Raw genomic sequence first — 18,808 nt, forward strand, 5'->3', positions numbered from 1 at the left:
ACATTCCTAAAGAATGCTTTCAGCACCTTGTTGAATCAATGCCACGTAGAATTAAGGCAGTTCTGAAGGCGAAAGGGGGTGAAACACAGTATTAGTATGGTGTTCCTAATAATCCTTTAGGTGAGTGTATATACATACAGTTAATTGTTACTGATTATGCCAAACATCTTTTGTTTTTCACAGAAGAAATTTTTTTTTAGGAGAATTAGCCCTTGTGCATTGTTCAAATTCACTACCCTTTCGTTATGTTCGTGGCTGAAAACAGCCACTACTTTAAACTGCTGTAAAAATTTATCAGATAAATATTTTTTTCAAATTTTTTTGTATTTTAACTCTTTAATTGCCAAATTCATAAATGATGTCACTGATTTGGGGAAAAAAACACAAAAAATTACTTATTTTCAATATAAAATTTGATTGTGGACTGGATTTTTTTTTACCTTTTATCACAGTCTTGGACATGTCAAAGATTAGAAACAACATTGGTTTCGATGCAATGTTAGTTTTTGTGCAGCATCAGATTTTAACTTTTTCTCCCTCATTTACTGTTCGTGGCTGAAAACAGCCACTACTTTAAAGTGCTGTAAAAATGTATCAGATAAATATTCTTTTAAAATTTTTTTGCATAAATCTATTAATCAACCTCAGTCCTGTTCAAAACTACTAAATGTTTAAAAAAAATTCAGGATTTTAACTCTTTAATTGCCAAATTCATAAATTATGTCACTGATTTGGGGAAAAAAAACACAAAAAATGACTTATTTTCAATATAAAATGTGATTGTGGACTGGATTTTTTTTAACCTTTTATCACAGTCTTGGACATGTCAAAGATTAGAAACAACATTGGTTTCGATGCATTGTTAGTTTTTGTGCAGCATCAGATTTTAACTTTTTCTCCCTCATTTACTGTTCGTGGCTGTTTTTGCCCCATTGACTTCCATTATAACCACATTTTTTGATTGCAAAGCCATGACACCATATAATCATGCATTTTTGATTGTTGGTGGTTTTCCCTGTTGGGAAGAGGTAAAAATTTTAATTTTTACTGTTGATAATCACGTGGCACCATTAACCCTTTAGATAGGCCTGTGCAAAAAAAAAGCTTAGTTTCTGGCTTTTACATGGAGTTATATGGAGTATAATAGCATATTAAAGTGTGTGTGTGGGTGGGTGGTGTGTGTGTGTGTAGAGAGAGAGAGAGAGAGAGAGAGAGAGTGAGAACTCACCTTGTTGCGTCTGAGAAAATCAAAACATGCACCTCAGCTCTCAGAACTACATGGAGTAAACAAAAACAAAGTGCCTTTTGATGGTGAGAAATGCAGACTAAACAAAAACAAAGCAAGTGGATTTAAACACTTGCATGCAAGCCTGCTGGTCATTTGATGGTGAGAAGAGCAGCAAGCAACATGAGAAAGAGCTTGAATTGTAGTGAAGTTTTAGAGATGATAATGCAGCCTGACCCCTCCAGCGAGCTGCAGGATGTATTGTCTTCTCCCTCTGACACCACAGACTCAGCAGAGTCAGATCCTGATTTTAATGTGGCACCTTCATCATCCTCTCTAGCTTCCACTGAAGGCGAGGAGGATTCGGAGGATCCTGGATCTGGGTGGATTGGAAGAAACGGCGAAGTGTGGTTTTCCACCAACGCGGAGACAACTCCCTTTCTTCAGCCTGCCAGAGGCGTGACTCCAGGGCTGACGCGCTATGCCATCGCAAGGGTCCAGAACATGGATTCTGTGTTTAATCTGTTTTTCACGGAGGAGATGATTGACCTCACTGTCAGCATGACCAACCTCCATGGGCGCCGCACAATGAGAAACTGGACAAGGGTGGACTCCACAGATCTCCGTGCCTACATGGGGCTACTGATTTTGGCCGGCGTCTACAGGTCCAGAGGGGAGTCCACACGTTGCCTGTGGGATGATCGCAGTGGTCGTGCGATTTTTAGAGCCACCATGTCCCTCTCAAGATTCCATGAAATCAGCAGAGCTCTGCGTTTTGACGACAAGCTGCAGAGACCAGCTCGCCGTAGAGAGGACAAGCTTGCCCCGATCAGATCCCTGTGGGAATTGTGGATGCATCGCCTTCCCCTCCTATTCAACCCTGGCAAAGATGTCACAGTGGATGAGCAGCTTGTGCCATTCAAAGGGAGATGTAGCTTTCGGCAGTACATGCCAAAAAAACCAGCCAAATATGGACTAAACATTTGGGTGACTGCTGATGTTGCGACATCCTATGCCTGGAGGTGTGACATTTACCTGGGTAAGACAGGTAATGCTGCAGAGGTGGGTCAGGGAAAGCGTGTTGTCATGGAGATGACAGAAGGACTCCAGGGTGTCACTGTCACTTGTGACAACTTTTTACCTCCTACTCACTTGCTCAGGAGCTTCTGCAGAAAAAAATAGCCTTGGTCGGGACGATCAGGAAAAATAAACCAGAGCTGCCACCCAACCTGGTGCAGGCTAAAGGACGACCTGCCCTCTCCACCGTCTTCGCATTCAAAAAGAACACCACGGCTGTGAGTTACGTTCCGAAACTGGGGAGGAATGTGATCCTCATCAGCACAAGGCACCGCAAAGCAGTGGTGACAGAGGGACCAAAAAAGAAGCCAGAGATAATTGCAGATTACAACCGCTGCAAGGGAGGTGTCGACAATCTAGACAAGGTATGTGCCATTACACATTTGTTACTACATGCATCCTATTCCTGTTAATTTTTACTTGAATTCATGTGCTTGTTAGAGATAAATTTAGGAGATACTGTTTGTGTTTTGGCAATGTTTGCATGATTATTCTCATTGTCATGTGCAGCTTCAAAAATACTTATTATGAAATCTGTACTTATTCTTTTCTTGTTCTTTTATTTTTGTAGGTTGTCGGCACCTACAGCTGCAGAAGGAGGACCAATCGGTGGCCACAGACGTTATTTTTTAATATGATGGACGTCTCGGCATATAATGCATATGTCATCTTCACAGCTGTGGATCCCTTCTGGAACCAGGCAAAGCGGTTTCGGAGAAGGCTTTTCCTAGAAGAGCTGGGAAATTCTCTGGTCTCTGCAGCAATATTGAGGAGAGAGCACCTCCCTCGCGCACCAGTTGCTGCTGCACTGGTGAGAGAGATTCAGTCTCCTGCAGCTGTCCCTCCAGACACAAATCCACAGACACCAGCAGGCACCAGCAGTTCAGAAGAGAAGAGGGGAACATGCAAGTGCTGCACAGGACAAAAAAAGAACAGTCAACACTTGCATCCGTTGTGGTGGACACACTTGCAAAGAGCACCAAGTGATATGTTGCATGTCCTGCTGGAGAGACTGAAAAGACACACACACAGTTTGTGGTTCGTTTAATTGTTTAGTTCTTCATCCATCCTCAACTCTTGAACCATTGTTCAGTTTATTTGAAGTTGTTGTTGCATTTTGGTTCATAATAAATTGTTCATAAATCTGATGCAGATGCTGAGTAGATTTTTTTTTACAGAAAAAAATGGATTTTTTTTGCACAGGCCTATCTAAAGGGTTAATGGTGCCACGTGGTTATCAACAGTAAAAATTTAAATTTTTACCTCTTCCCAACAGGGAAAACCACCAACAATCAAAAATGCATGATTATATGGTGTCATGGCTTTGCAATCAAAAAATGTGGTTATAATGGAAGTCAATGGGGCAAAAACAGCCACTGAACAGTAAATGAGGGAGAAAAGTTAAAATCTGATGCTGCACAAAAACTAACAATGCATCGAAACCAATGTTGTTTCTAATCTTTGACATGTCCAAGACTGTGATAAAAGGTAAAAAAAAAATCCAGTCTACAATCACATTTTATATTGAAAATAAGTCATTTTTTGTGTTTTTTTCCCCAAATCAGTGACATCTGAATTTTTTTTTAAACATTTAGTAGTTTTGAACAGGACTGAGGTTGATTAATAGATTTATGCAAAAAAAATTGAAAAAAATATTTATCTGATACATTTTTACAGCAGTTTAAAGTAGTGGCTGTTTTCAGCCACGAACATAACCAAAGGGTAGTGAATTTGCCCACAGTGTACTGTTGAGTTTTTGAAAATTTTCAAAGCATTTTCCTAAAATATGTGTGAAAGTAAGATTTGTCACCAAAAATCATTCCATTAGCTGAAACACAGAGAACGTTATGGCCACAAAACAACTCAAAAAAACACCCTAGTGGCTGAAAACAGCCCGAACAGCACACAAGGGTTAACAGTTTAATTCATGTTTACTTTTTGAATCATGTTTAGGATTGTTAGGCTTGTGCCATCTTAAATAGATGACTTAACCTAGATACAGGAAATGGTAATTGCAGTGGGTCATAGCACAGTGGGTCATAGCATGTGCTGACAGTGAATGCTTAATTAGCAAGCAAATGACTCAAGCAACTGAGAGACATTTTACAGCACAGCAACAACACAAGTGTAATGGAGTTACAGGCTAGCCACTTGATTTGTTGACTGTCACTTTTGGAGAACTGCTAGATCTTGGAGCTGCTAGATCAACTGTCACTATCTTCAATGACTTCATTGACAGTCTGCATTTGAATCTTTCCTAGAATATTACTGTACACTGCACCGTCAAAAGAGCCACTTGTTACAAGCTTAGTTTGTGAAATATGAGCCAATTCTGTACATACATCTGACAGTCTAAGGTCTCAAATATTCTAATATTGAAAAAATTACAAGTATTATTTAGGGTTGTTGATTTAAATAATTAATTCAGTTTGATTAATTATCTAAAAAGTAAGCATAAAAAAACTATGCAATTAATTATGTCCCGGACAGTAGTGTTACTACAATCAGAGCAATTCAAGCTTTGACGTACCAACAGTTTTCAGCAGGGGACAGTTAGTGAAACTCCAGCTCTATAGGCAGTGCACAGCTCTAAAGAGAACAAACCAAACTCAGGTGTGCTTGACGCTGCTGACAGCACAAGATGAGAACGTGTTCTTGTGTTCAAATCCAGCTGAAAGGAGTGCATTTCCAAATGCAGGGATCTCGAGATTTATTTTATATATTTTTTTAAGTTTTAAACTACGTTTAACTTAACACAGCGTCCTAAAAATGCTGTGTTTATGATGCGATGCAACCAAAGTGAGACACTCCAAAAGCGTCCGTCTGACGCAGATGTACATTGACGCATCCTTAGAAAAGCCCTTATAACAACTCTATCTTAGACTGATTGACAAATTCAATTGCAACCTGTAGGCCAATGATAGGCTTTTGTTCAATAATATGAAAATAAACAATATATTGCCTTCTAAAGCTACTTTTTGTATTGTCTTATTAACACTTTACTCATTTGCCACAACAATGTGATGCATTATTATTATCTTAATTATAATTTTTATAAGAAATATTATATTTATTAAAATATTTCTGTTTATAATTATTTATTAATTATATTTGTAATTATTGTTATTGAGGGGCTTTCTCATTTATATGTGATTAATTGCAATTAATTTGATTACAAAACAGACAGCCCTAGTTTTAATATGTCCAAGTCTCAAATTCAGATTGCAGGTCAAAACTTTCTTATTTTATGCACATATTCAGACCTATAGGCAGATGCTATTTGCACCCCATTTTAAATACTAACATACACTCTTCAAAATAATTGACAAAGGACCATTTAATTATTGAAAAAAACTAGTTCATATATTCATTGAGTAGGCTGATTTTAGCAGGCAAACAATTGGACCTCCTGTTGCTGACTTTCCTGTGAGATCAGTCTGTCTTGTTATTATAGACAATATTGAATGTAGAAATACAGAATTGGCTACTATTTTATTTAACAATGTTTGTCAGGATGGGTGAAGCTCATTGTAAGGTTCATCCATGTGGCTGCTACAGCATGTCTTTGCATTCTGGGAAACAGAGCCCACTTATAGAGTCAAGAGCACAGTGGAGGAGGGAGACTCTGAAGCAGCTCGTTTAATGGTTACTCACATTTTTAAAGGAATAAGAGCTTATTGAAGAATAACTTGACATTGACACTTCAGTTGTTGAAATCCAATCAGTGCTTTCTTCAGTGTGGCTTGTGTAGTTTTGTAAACTTTGTGTATGAGTTGCTAGTCAGTTTGAGCACAAAGGCAACACACTCTCATAAGGAAACTTCATTCTAGCCTTTTTTATTCTGTCAATATGATAACACAGGAAATCAACATGAAAGTTCATAGTTTGAAATAAACCGCAAACTGCCGAATTAATGACATGTACCCCCTTATTTTTGCTTTTTGTGTTCTTTTTATACTTACATAATATATATTTGTATAATTATATTTTACAATTATTTAGATATTTTACATCCCCTAACTCCACTTTTAACACTAATCCTAACCAGCTCACAACAGTTTAAAATATGAAACAGGCAGATAAATTTACATTCACAAACATTTTAGCTAAATTACTCAATTATACAGATATTTTTAAGCACCTAACCCCACCCCATGTATAAACCTAACCAATTCTCAACTATATTAAATGCGCAATAGGCAGATAAAAGAACAGCCTTGCATTCTATCTAGGACAATAAAAGTATTCTAAACGACTCATATGCTACATTCTTAATTTCTGAAGCCATGTGATTACTCTATGTGAAGAACAAAGTGAAACTGAAGGTTTCAATTGCTTAAAATCTTCTTTGTGAATGCAGTAACATTTCATGAAAAAAAGAAAAGAAAAAAACTTTAGCATGCTGCAATTGATCACAATTCTGGCCTTGACAAGCAAGGGCCATTAGCATTTGACATCACTGGTGTCAAAGCTAACGCAATGCTTCTTGGGACAGCACATTTTTTATTTTTTTTAAAGTGTAGAATTTTAGTGTTATGGCGAATGGGGATGAATATCATTGAATAAAGCCTTGAATTTAAAACCTGTTCCTCACACAAAGCTATCCTATATCTTCGGGAAAACTTAGAATTGATTCTCACAACAGCCTCAACTGTTGTTCCTGTCAATCAGGCATGCAGTATCAACCAATGAACCAAAGATGCGTGAGGGAGGGCAGCTAATAATAAGGTAGACAATGTTAGAAAACAGTGTAGAATTTGCCAAAACAAAATCTCATATAAAGCCGGTTCTGCGCACAACCTACACTGATGTATGCAAACTGTGCACCCTAATAATTTAATTAGAATTGTTTTAACACCAATCATAGTCAAACTATTGCAAACTGTTTTACTTGAAAACATACAAAACCTATTTTTTTAAAGAGCTATTTGGGAGCCAAAAGAGCCGGCTCTTTTTGGTGAGCTGAGCTGAATGAGCCGGCTCTCTGAAAAGTGCCGGAATACCCATCAATACATTCTTCTTCTTTTTGTTTTGTAATTGAATAGCCACCGCACTCGAACAGGAGAGCTCATACTGCATTTCGGAAGGTAGAGCCCACGGAATGAATGATGTGAAATCTCACACTGTATTAGAATGGGAGAGCCCACCCTGTGATTCGAACGGGAGAGCCTGCATTGCGGTCGAACGGTAGGGCCAACACTGTGATTCGAACAGGAGTGCCTGTGACCAATGCACTGTGGCCCACATTGCAATTCGATGGGAAAGCCTGCATAGTGTTTGACCAGGAGGGCCCATGCTGCGATTCAAACAGGAGAACCTGTGGCCAAATTGCATAGTCTCACACTGCATCAAAACGCAAGAGCCCACACTGCATTCGAAAGGCGGGTGGCGCAGAGAAAAGAACTTTGCCAAATTGTGGTTTGTGATGGGTATATATTTATGAGCTTTGCCCCTAGACTTTTAATTAGAATAAATATAAGAGGAAACAGGAAACATGATTGCGGTGTTGTGTGAGATTTAGTGGCATGGCCTGAAAGGTTCAGCAGTTGCAGAACCTGGAATTTGCGCTGCATTGCAGTGTGGTGGGAGCTTGTCACATGGTCCGAAGCACACCGCAATTGCGGCACCTCTACAGCACGTTTGCACTGCTTTGTGGTGTCGTAGGAGTTTGTTGCATTATCAAAAAGACACCGCAGTTGTGGCACATGGACAGCACATTTGTGCTGCTTAGGGATGTTTTGAGCCAAAGGCAGACGCACCACATTTGTGCTTTCTTAACTAAAATGGTTGCCATTTCAGGGCTCCTCAGTAAGTAATGGTGAAGTCTTGGAAAGACCTTGATAGAGAAAGTGAGAGGTAAACCTTCGTACAATCCAGTGACAGGAATTTAAATGGGCTCTCGCAGAGACCTAGTGGAATTAATAATGGTGAAACCCCTGCAGAAGGTGCAATTTGAGGCGTTGCTGTAGAAAAGACAAAATAATCATATTTAGGTGAAACGTATACTAGGAAGACATTTCACTAACATGTGAAATAAGGAATAATTTGTGAAAGGTTAGCTACATGGACAATGGATAGTGGGCAGCAACCCCCCCCCCCATATCTATATAGATATATCTATATATATATCTACATATATATCTATATATATATATATATACATTATCTCACAAAAGTGAGTACACCCCTCAAATTTTTGTAAATATTTGATTATACCTTTTCATGTGACAACACTGAAGAAATGACACTTTGATACAATGTAAAGTAGTGAGTGTACAGCTTCTATAACAGTGTAAATTTGCTGTCCCTCAAAATAACTCAACACACAGCCATTAATGTCTAAACCTCTGGCAACAAAAGTGAGTACACCTTTAAGTGAAAATGTCCAAATTGGGCCCAATTAGCCATTTTCCCTCCCCGGTGTCATGTGACTTGTTAGTGTTACAAGGTCTCAGGTGTGAATGGGGAGCAGGTGTGTTAAATTTGGTGTCATCGCTCTCACACTCCCTCAAACTGGTCATTGGAAGTTCAACATGGCACCTCATGGCAAAGAACTCTGAGGATCTGAAAAAAAATAATTGTTGCTCTACATAAAGATGGCCTAGGCTATAAGAAGATTGCCAAGACCCTGACAATGAGCTGCAGCACAGTGGCCAAGACCATACAGCGGTTTAACAGGACAGGTTCCACTCAGAACAGGCCTCGCCATGGTCGACCAAAGAAGTTGAGTGCATGTGTTCAGCGTCATATCCAGAGGTTGTCTTTGGGAAATAGACATATGATTGCTGCCAGCATTGTTGCAGAGGTTGAAGGGGTGGGGGGTCAGCCTGTCAGTGCTCAGACCATACGCCGCACACTGCATCAAATTGGTCTGCATGGGTGTTGTCCCATAAGGAAGCCTCTTCTAAAGACGATGCACAAGAAAGCCTGCAAACAGTTTGCTGAAGACAAGCAGACTAAGGACATGGATTACTGGAACCATGTCCTGTGGTCTAATGAGACCAAGATAAACTTATTTGGTTCAGATGGTGTCAAGCTTGTGTGGCGGAAACCAGGTGAGGAGTACAAAGACAAGTGTGTCTTGCCTACTGTCAAGCATGGTGGTGGGAGTGTCATGGTCTGGGGCTGCATGAGTGCTGCCGGCACTGGGGAGCTACAGTTCATTGGGGGAACCATGAATGCCAACATGTACTGTGACATACATGATCCCCTCCCTTCGGAGACTGGGCCGCAGGGCAGTATTCCAGCATGATAACGACCCCAAACACACCTTCAAGACGACCACTGCCTTGCTAAAGAAGCTGAGGGTGAAGGTGATGGACTGGCCAAGCATGTCTCCAGACCTAAACCCTATTGATGATCTGTGGGGCATCCTCAAACGGAAGGTGGAGGAGCACAAGGTCTCTAACATCCACCAGCTCAGCGATGTCGTCATGGAGGAGTGGAATAGGACTCCAGTGGCAACCTGTGAAGCTCTGGTGAACTCCATGCCCAAGAGGATTAAAGCAGTGCTGGAAAATAATGGTGGCCACACAAAATATTGACACTTTGGGCCCAATTTGGACATTTTCACTTAGGGGTGTACTCACTTTTGTCATTTGAGTTATTTTGAGGGGATAGCAAATTTACACTGTCGTACAAGCTGTAAACGCACTACTTTACATAGTAGCAAAGTGTCATTTCTTCAGTATTGTCACATGAAAAGATAATAATAAAATATTTACAAAAATGTGAGGGATGTACTCATCCCGGGGCCGGGTCGTACACACATACACACCCGGTCCCTTATCAGGCTAATCAAGCCTCCAAGAGGGATAAAGGTCGACTGCGGAGGATTGTGCGGGAGAGAGAGATCGTTTACGGACATGTCCGTCATGTGTGTGTTTGTCTTTAAGTTATTCATTAAAATATTATTTCTATTGACAAGCCAGTTCTCTTCTCCTCCTTTCTATTGATCCCTTTACACTGGTGCCGAAGCCCGGGAAGGAGGAGGGATGCCCGTCGCAGAGTCCTCGACACTGCCGTCCACCCAGGGGAGCGCCGCTGCCGTCCACCGGGGGAGGGAGTAGACGGACCGCCCGGACGCGGTGAGCGGCCGCCGTCTGCGAGGCGAGTGGGGACTGGACTCCCCGACCGCCTGGAGTGATGGAGCCGCTGCCAGGGGCGGAGGAGAGCCCTGCCATCCCCCAGAAACGTGGAGGGGTCAGAGGAACACCGCCGTCTGCGAGGGGAGGAGGGAAGTGTTCCCTGACCGCCTGGAGCGGTAGGGCCGCTTCCAGGGGAGGAGGAGTTTCCCCACGAGTCGCCGAGAACGCAGAGGGGCATTCTGACCGCCGGGGGTTGTGAGTCTGACTCTGGTCCGCCCGGGGGGAAGTGGCTGTCATCCGCCTGAGATGGTGGAAGAGTGATCGAGGACCATGCGACAGTGTATCGGAGAACCGGCGAGTAGTTCTCTCCTCTCTCTCTCTAACTGCTGCTCTGCGTTGGCCTTTTCCCTCTCGTTTAAATTTTTGTGTTTTTTTTGGGGGGGGGGGTACTACACTGTAACAGAAAGTACCCCCCCATCGTAATTATTTCTGTTTCCCTCCCCTTGTCCCCTCCCTCGTCCTGGTAGATGGGGATGACCTACCTGCAGACTAGGCTTAAAGCACGCCCTCCCCCAGGGAAAGAGGAAATAGCAATAATTCTGAGCGCAAGGAAGATGCGTTGAAGGGTGTTTATGAATGAGTTGGGATGTGCCACATGATCTGCCTCTTGCGGAGCTGAATACGGCTTGTGTCTGTTTGGACAGAGGCCATGAATATCTGCAGTGTGCTGTGGAAAAGTCAGAACGAGTGCTGCACGGCACTGAGCTTGCGTTAAAATGTCTGCGTTGGTTTGAAAAGAAGTTGTCATTAGATTATCGGTCGATTGAAAGGAGTTCTTTGTAAGGAAAAACAATTGTGATATTCATGTCAACACTTAACGTGGCAGCCGTCAATACTAGTCAACACCTTCTGTTGAATAACCAGATTGTTTTGATGGAAGAGCTGTTCTGGTGGAGCCGAATGCTTTGCAGGGAAGTTGCATCCTATGATCCGTCTGCCTGGGTCTGTTCATGGGAAATGGGTAGGGCCGAATGCCAGAAAGACTCTCATGTCAGGAGAGTTGTCACAGGAAGCATATAAGCAGCGACTTATATACTCCTGCTCGAGGGCTGTGAATTGTCAGATTTAAATGAACATGCTCCTCCCAAACCTCTGTTAATTACCTCCATATAAAAGCAACAGTTTTCAGTTTTAGATGCCATTGTAGGAATTTAGCATTCACAGACAGCCATGATTATTTTAATGAGAGAAAGTGTCAAATAACAGGACGGTTACTGAGATTAGGAGAGTAATATTCGGCTGGTCATGTGATTCTTACCAGTGCTTGAAATGGAAGAAAATATTTGCAGGTACTCTCCTAATTTTAAGGATTTATAAACTGAACTGGGGACTTTTTTATCCATATTTATCTTACCTAACACTTTTATTGTAAATTACATGTTAAAATGTAAAAACAAAACAGTTAATGATGTGCTTATTTACATTCAAATAGTATTTCATTACATTAAAGGTGCTATATGTAAGATTGACAACAAGCGTTTCAAATGTGTACTGCAGTCCAAATTCAAAATGTTGGAGAGTTGTCTGTCCCGCACCAGACTCAAACCTCTTTTGGGTTGCCAAAATGTTGACACGCAAATTAGCCAACTCAGCATCCGTTTTAAAGGATTTCTGGTCTTTAAACTGTCTCCATCTTCCAAAGGCATCTCCAATATTCATCCTTGTTTTACTATGCCTCTGGTCATGGTGGATTTTAGATGGATGGCGAGGCCTTTTAGGTCAGGTGGAATCAGTTATCTCTGATCCAGTTCGTTTGCTGACTTCCATGGCTGCAGCACGCAGTGTTGTTTGCCTGCAAATTTGTTCAAATCTGGCAACCTGGCGGTGTCGAAATACTATTGGTGAGTGGGCAGTGGGCAGGAAGTAGAATATACTGGATGTAGCATTGTTATCGGAGAAGCCAGTATTTCAATTTAGCCTGTTTCCTAAATCTCTAATGACATATTATGGTCATTTTATGATTTAGTACAGTAACATCATATATTACATTATAGCACCTTTAAAAGATGTATTTAAATAAAATTATAAAGGTCTGGCCGTAAATTTCTTTTTAAGATCTGGATGAAGAACAAATATGACCTTACATCCTCAACTAACAAATAGGTTTTGATTAGATTTACTGAAAATAAAAACATAAGTAGGGTTATTGTTTATGGGAACTGAGAAAGAATATTTAGATCTGCTAAAGTCTGTATCTTTGTCAATATCAACACACATAAGAGAACAATGGCAATCTAATGTAGAGCTGTTTTTTACACAAAATATATGTAGCCTAAATTATTATTATTTTCATGTCTGTGTGAAATGTTTGTACGTTCAGACACAGGAGGAATCAGGAAACCACGAAACAGTTTATGTAAGACTTTATTTTCAGTCTCCTTTTCACACTGCACACACTTGGTCCCTTGGACTCTTGAAAATACATTCTCAAACAAGCTCTTAATAACAAACTCTTCAAACACTCTTACGAACATATGTCATGCCACACTCTCGTGTCGCTCTCTCTCCTCTCTGGTGTCTCTTGGCTGCTTTTTTAGGTATCTTTCTGCTATCACTGTAACAAGAAACAGCTGTTAGAAATTATGCCAACCAGCTTGATGAGCCACACCACTCCCTCTCTCCCACAAACAGATACATGACCACACCCCCATCCCCAGAGTATGTTTTTCCTTTTTCAATTTTTATTATCCTCCCATTCAATGAGTGCAAAATTTGCCGTCCTTATCCTGCATACATTAATTTGCACACAGGATCCAGATACTAGTGCAGATAATGATCATTAGAAATGATGAACAAACTGATTTGAAGATGTTCAGGATTGAGAATGAACCAAACACTGTCAGGAAATATGCATAGGCAAGTTCAATGACAATTCACATAATCTTTTTATGAACACTACAGAATAGAATGAAGAATAAAAGCAAATATGCCTATATATTTTCTTTGAAGGTTTTCATCATCAAAAAGGTTGTGCATATGAGCTGACATCACTTCTGTAACAGCTTTTGAAAAGTCTGTAGTTTTGACTGAACCCAGCATATAAGTCATTTGCATAAATACATTTGAGTGAATAAGACTTGATAAAATGTCCTCACCCAAAATTTGCTGGTTTGTATGTGCACTACTCCGGAAGTGGACCACGGATAGTTTGACGAGCATCGATGCTGTTGCACGTGTTGAGTGTTGTTAAACTCACCACTGAGTTTTGCTCAGAGAGATTATCAGATTATCAAAATCATTTGGAAATCTGAGAAGTAGTGGCACGCAAGAAAATCTGCCGGTACTGCCAGTAGAGTAAATTATAGTAGTGCAGGTACTGCGTACCGCTGCATACCGCCACACTTCAAGCACTGATTCTAATATGGAAGCCCCTATGTGCGGACCCTCTCCATGTAGGATAAAACAGCTTTAATAAGGTTGCTGATATGACTGGAGTCTTCATTTTAATGTGAGTGCTCAGGATTTCCTAAATAAAGTATGAAAAATTATAATTTATGTCTTTATGAGTCAAACTTTTTTTAATGAGGAAAAAATTACTGAGAACACTCAGTTTTATTAACATTTATATAATTATAATTTTTCATGTTAAATAAAATTACTGTTAAAATAAATTATTTATTATGGAATGTATTATTATGCAACTATCCTCAAAGAAAAATCATGATTGGAAGTATCAATGTTTCAAGTTCTACACACCAATCCTTATTATCCATGATATGGCAGCAGAATCGGAAGATGGAGAAACCAATTACCAATGGCCATATTTGTCTCTAGTTTATGTCTCTAAAAGAATTGAACTGTTAAGGTTACACCTCTGTATGTAATCTATGCAAACCAAATATTAAAACGTTGTCTGTATCGAAGACTTCAAGCACAAATCTAAAGACATACATAAAGGTGAGTAATGCTAGTCTCATTTGATAAATTGCTTAACTAGCCTGTTATATTGCACAATATATCATATTTCTATTTCTGTTTTAATTATAACAATGATGATTATTGTTGTTATTATTATTATTGGTTTGATAGTAGCATTGTAAAAAAAATGCCTCATTAAGGAGCTTCAGTCTAGCAAGATTATTTTTGATAGTAACTTGTAGTGTTTTTTCAAATTGTAGCTTGACTGTAGCTTAACTACTTTAAATTATGAGTAGCTTGTCAAACTACAGTTTCAAAGTAACTTCCCCAACGCTATTTTTGAACCACAGCTCAGACATTTTGAAAACTCCCTCATAAAAATGGATCGGTTCTCTTTGTGCCAATATAGAAATAAATATATTCCAATATAGTTGTAGTTTAAGTTTTTTCCAGTTATATTAGTTTTGATTGTTATTTCAACTAACTAAATTAATTTTATTTAGTTTTCTGAATTATTGACTTTGGTACGTTGGATTCATTTCAGTACATACGACAGGTCATATGCATATGTTTATATTTAACAAAGAACACCCACATCACTATTTAACTATGAGAAGTGATAATTATCTGACTTAACAGCTCTTTCTTTGACTCTTCCCCTGAGTGTAGCCTCTTACTTTCATCTACATTCAAGTAAAGGTGTTTGGCATCTCAAATGAGGCTAATGTCCCGGCACAGGAGAATTACAACATGTCATCCAACTTGTCCACTGCAAATCTGAATCCTTGAAAATATAAACAATCAACAGTGTGTTAATAATCACAAGAAAACACATGCAGATGGATCAAGATTTCAGTTGAGAGAACAATTATGAGGAAATGGACCCCAGCTGCAAAGCGAATAAGGGTTCAGAAGACAGGCAGAGCTCTTGTGTATGAAAGAGCACAAATGACTGGAATGACATTGCCAAGGTCATAGGCAGAAGTACCAGGAAGCCCAGCTCTTTAATCATGAAACTCTCCATCATCTGGCCCAGGGCCTGGGCTCAGCCTCCCTTCTCTGTCCATTCTAAAGGGTCCTTGATGCAATGGATTTTGGCTCCTTCTGCTCGTAGATGTATGCCATTATCGTAAAAAATGCCTCCGCATATGCAGTACTTTACGATGTCCCCCATTCGCCTGGCACAGAAAAACTTTCCATCCATGCTATTCTGTGTTATCAAACCATCAGAATATGAAAAGCAGCTGGACTGAATTCTGACTTATGGCAGTCTGCAGTTTATAAAAGTAAATGTATTTAGGCTTAAACAGATATTCAAGTACTGTTCTCTTTAAGCTTACAGGTATTTTTTACAAGTCTGCATAATGTAGTGTATCCTCAGGCTGAAGTAGCCTATACCTTGTTATACAGAGACTTAATGCATAAAAACATAGAAAATTGTATCCCACGAAGCACCAGACGTCATATGGACATTGTTTTTTTTGGCTAAATCTTGTCTGCTCGTCATGGCCTTAAATTAGACCAAAAATAGTAGTTGAAAATTGGACTTTGTTTAGTCCATCTGATTTGGTCCAAATGTATCCCAAGATGGACGTCTGTTTCTGACCACATATAGCACTAATATAGATAGCGCAATAAGATCACATTGCAGCAAGTGGGGAATTAAACCTCGATGAAAATGTGTGTTGAATCTTGGCAGACTCCGACGCTGAGGACTCCACTGAGCTAGCGCCTACGGGTGTGCTGGCGTAGTCTGAGTCCGACGCCGAGCTGTCCGCTATGCTTACCCGGGCCGCCGCGAGTGTAAGACTGGACTGGAAACCTCCATCTCCCCCTCAGCCCTCGCGGCTTGACAATTGGTTCCTGGGTTTGGGGTGCCTCTGCACCTGTGCCCGCAAAATGCCGTCACCTGGCGGGATCGACCTTCACTCCCCTCCAAGGCCTGTAGGTTGATGTCGTCTCTGGCGACCAAGGCCTACAGCGCCGCTCTGGATCAGGTAGTTGCTGTGTCTGGTGTGTGCTTTGCACACCTATTTGAATCGCACGCAGAGCTTTAGACACCCCTTCGAGGGAGGTGCATTTAAATTCTGTTCACCAATTCTTATTGGCCTTTTCTCAAAGATAAGAGGGAACCGAGGCCCTCAAGAGAGACCCCTAGTGTCACTACATTGATACAACATCTCGTTCCCTCCATCAGGGAACGGAGGTTACGACAGTAACTGAGACGTTTTCCATGCTTGTGCATGCATGCATCAATGAACCATAAACAATTAATGAACATGCACCCGTGGAACAGTCATTAAGACACTAACAGCTGCTCAAATACTGCTCATTCTGTGCGTGATTTCCTGCAAGACAGGAATGTCAGTGTTCTGTCATGGCCAGGGAAGAGCCCAGGTCTCAATCCCATTGAGCACATCTGGGACCTGTTGGATCAGAGGGTGAGGGCTAGAAAGTGGGGTAACACCTCACAGCAAGAACTGGCAAATCTGGTGCAGTCCATGAGGAGGAGATGCACTGCATTACTTAATGCATCTGGTGGCCATACCAAATATTGTTACTTTTGACCCCGCCTTTGTTCAGGGACAAAATATTCAATTTCTGTTAGTCGCATGTCGGTGAAACTTGTTCAGTTTATGTCTTAGTTGTTGAATCTTTTTATGTTCATACATAATATTTACACATGTTAAGTGTGCTGAAAATAAAATCAGTTGAAAGTAAGAGGACATTTCTTTTTTTTTTTTGCTGAGTTGATGTAAAGAAAGGGACAGCTGAGAACTATGGGCCTCATTCATGGAGTAATTTCCACTTAAAATGGTGATTCCCAAAAGCTTTCCACTGGATTCACAAATGCTTCTACTGGATTCACAAATGCAAACAATCGCATCTAAAAAGAAAGTTAGGATAGTGATCTTTGCTGTAATCAGAGGTTATTAGTTAGACATGAAGCTTTAGTGTAAAAACATTTCAGTTAATGCCTACAGGAGGATGTCCACCACTTTTTCTGGTTAAGTTGAGCACATCTATAACATCATTGGAGAAACTTCTCGAGTAAATTCAAGACTGTATATACTTCCCTTGCAACAGGAATAATCTTCAAAGAAGTTGATTGAATGTCTGAACAAGGTCTTTGACCGAAATGCTGCAAGATATTACAGATTTAAAAGCTATATGACAGTGTGCGAGCTTCGTCTTTTTCCCCATTGTGCTGTTTGCACACCTGCCATGTGTTCATTTACAGTATGGTTTTACCACTGACTATACATCAACTGAACGCGATTTACCAAGAAAATCTAAATAATAGAGCTTATATCATATAAAAAAAATGTCCAGCCAGTCATGTTAGAGGGCATTATTATTATTATAATTACTATTATTTTATATTTATTTTTTGTTGTTAAGAAAATTGTAATCAAAGCCATATCAAGAACTTATGCTGGAAATAAGTTGGGAAAAAAACTATATTGTGAAAAAAATTATATGCAAGCAGTAAATAAATGTTTCTAAATAAAACCCTTTTTTATTATAATTTGTTATTTTTAAGGTTTATTTCACTATAATTTTTTTTTTTCATTATTTAATTTAACTTCTACCAAAATGTAGTCATGGCAGTTTGTCTAAAAGAACACAACATGTTCCTCAAGCCTCCAATGGCTCCGCCGTCCTTGGCTTCGCCCCTCGAGCCTCCCACGGCTCCACCTTCCATGGCTTCGCTCCTTGAGCCTCCCAAGGCTCCACCTTCCATGGCTCTGCCCCTCAAGCCTTCTACAGCTCTGCCTTCCATGGCTCTACCCCTTGAGCCTCTCCTGGCTCTGCCCGCCTCGGTGAGCATATCCTGGCTCCGCCCACCTTTGTCGAGCCTCTTCTGGCTCCGCCCTCAGAGTCTTCCATGGCTCCGCCTTCATAGGCTTCCACGGCTCCACCCTGAGACTCCATCTCCAGCTGTTCCGCCCTCTCCCCCAGAACTCCACCTCCAGCAGTTCTGCCCGCTCCGCCAGAAACTTCTCCAGCGGTTCTGCCCGCTGCCCCAGAGACTCCACCTCCAGCGGTTCCGCCAACTCCTTCAGAAACTTCTCCAGTGGTTCCTCCCAGGCCTCCTGACCCAGTCTTGGCCCTGTGGCCACCCCACAGGCCTCCTGACCAAGTCTGGGTCCTGTGGCCACATCCCAGGCCTCCTGACCCTGTCCCCGCTCTGTGGCCACCTCACAGGTCTACTATCCCTGCTTTGTGGCTGCCTTCCAGGCCTCCTGACCCAGTCCCTGCCCTGTGGCCACCTTCCAGGCCTTCTGACCCAGTCTCGGCCCTATGGCCGCCCCCCAGGCCTCCTGACCCAGTCCCGGCCCTGTGGCCACATCCCAGGCCTCCTGTCCCCACTCTGTGGCTGCCTTCCAGGCCTCTTGATCCAGTCCCTGCCCTGTGACCACCTCCCAGGCCTCCTGACCAAGTCCCACATCCCAGACCTCCTGACCCTGTCCCCGCTCTGTGGCCGCCTCACAGGCCT

At 41.2% G+C, this 18,808-nt stretch overlaps 1 pseudogene; it reads left to right on the top strand.

Moving 5' to 3' along the window:
• Positions 1–1,444: 1,444 nt before the first annotated feature.
• LOC127624223 (piggyBac transposable element-derived protein 3-like) lies at positions 1,445–18,408 on the top strand (annotated as a pseudogene).
• Positions 18,409–18,808: the final 400 nt, after the last annotated feature.

The sequence above is a fragment of the Xyrauchen texanus genome, chromosome 3 (genome assembly GCF_025860055.1).
Source record: "Xyrauchen texanus isolate HMW12.3.18 chromosome 3, RBS_HiC_50CHRs, whole genome shotgun sequence".
Taxonomy (NCBI): domain Eukaryota; kingdom Metazoa; phylum Chordata; class Actinopteri; order Cypriniformes; family Catostomidae; genus Xyrauchen; species Xyrauchen texanus.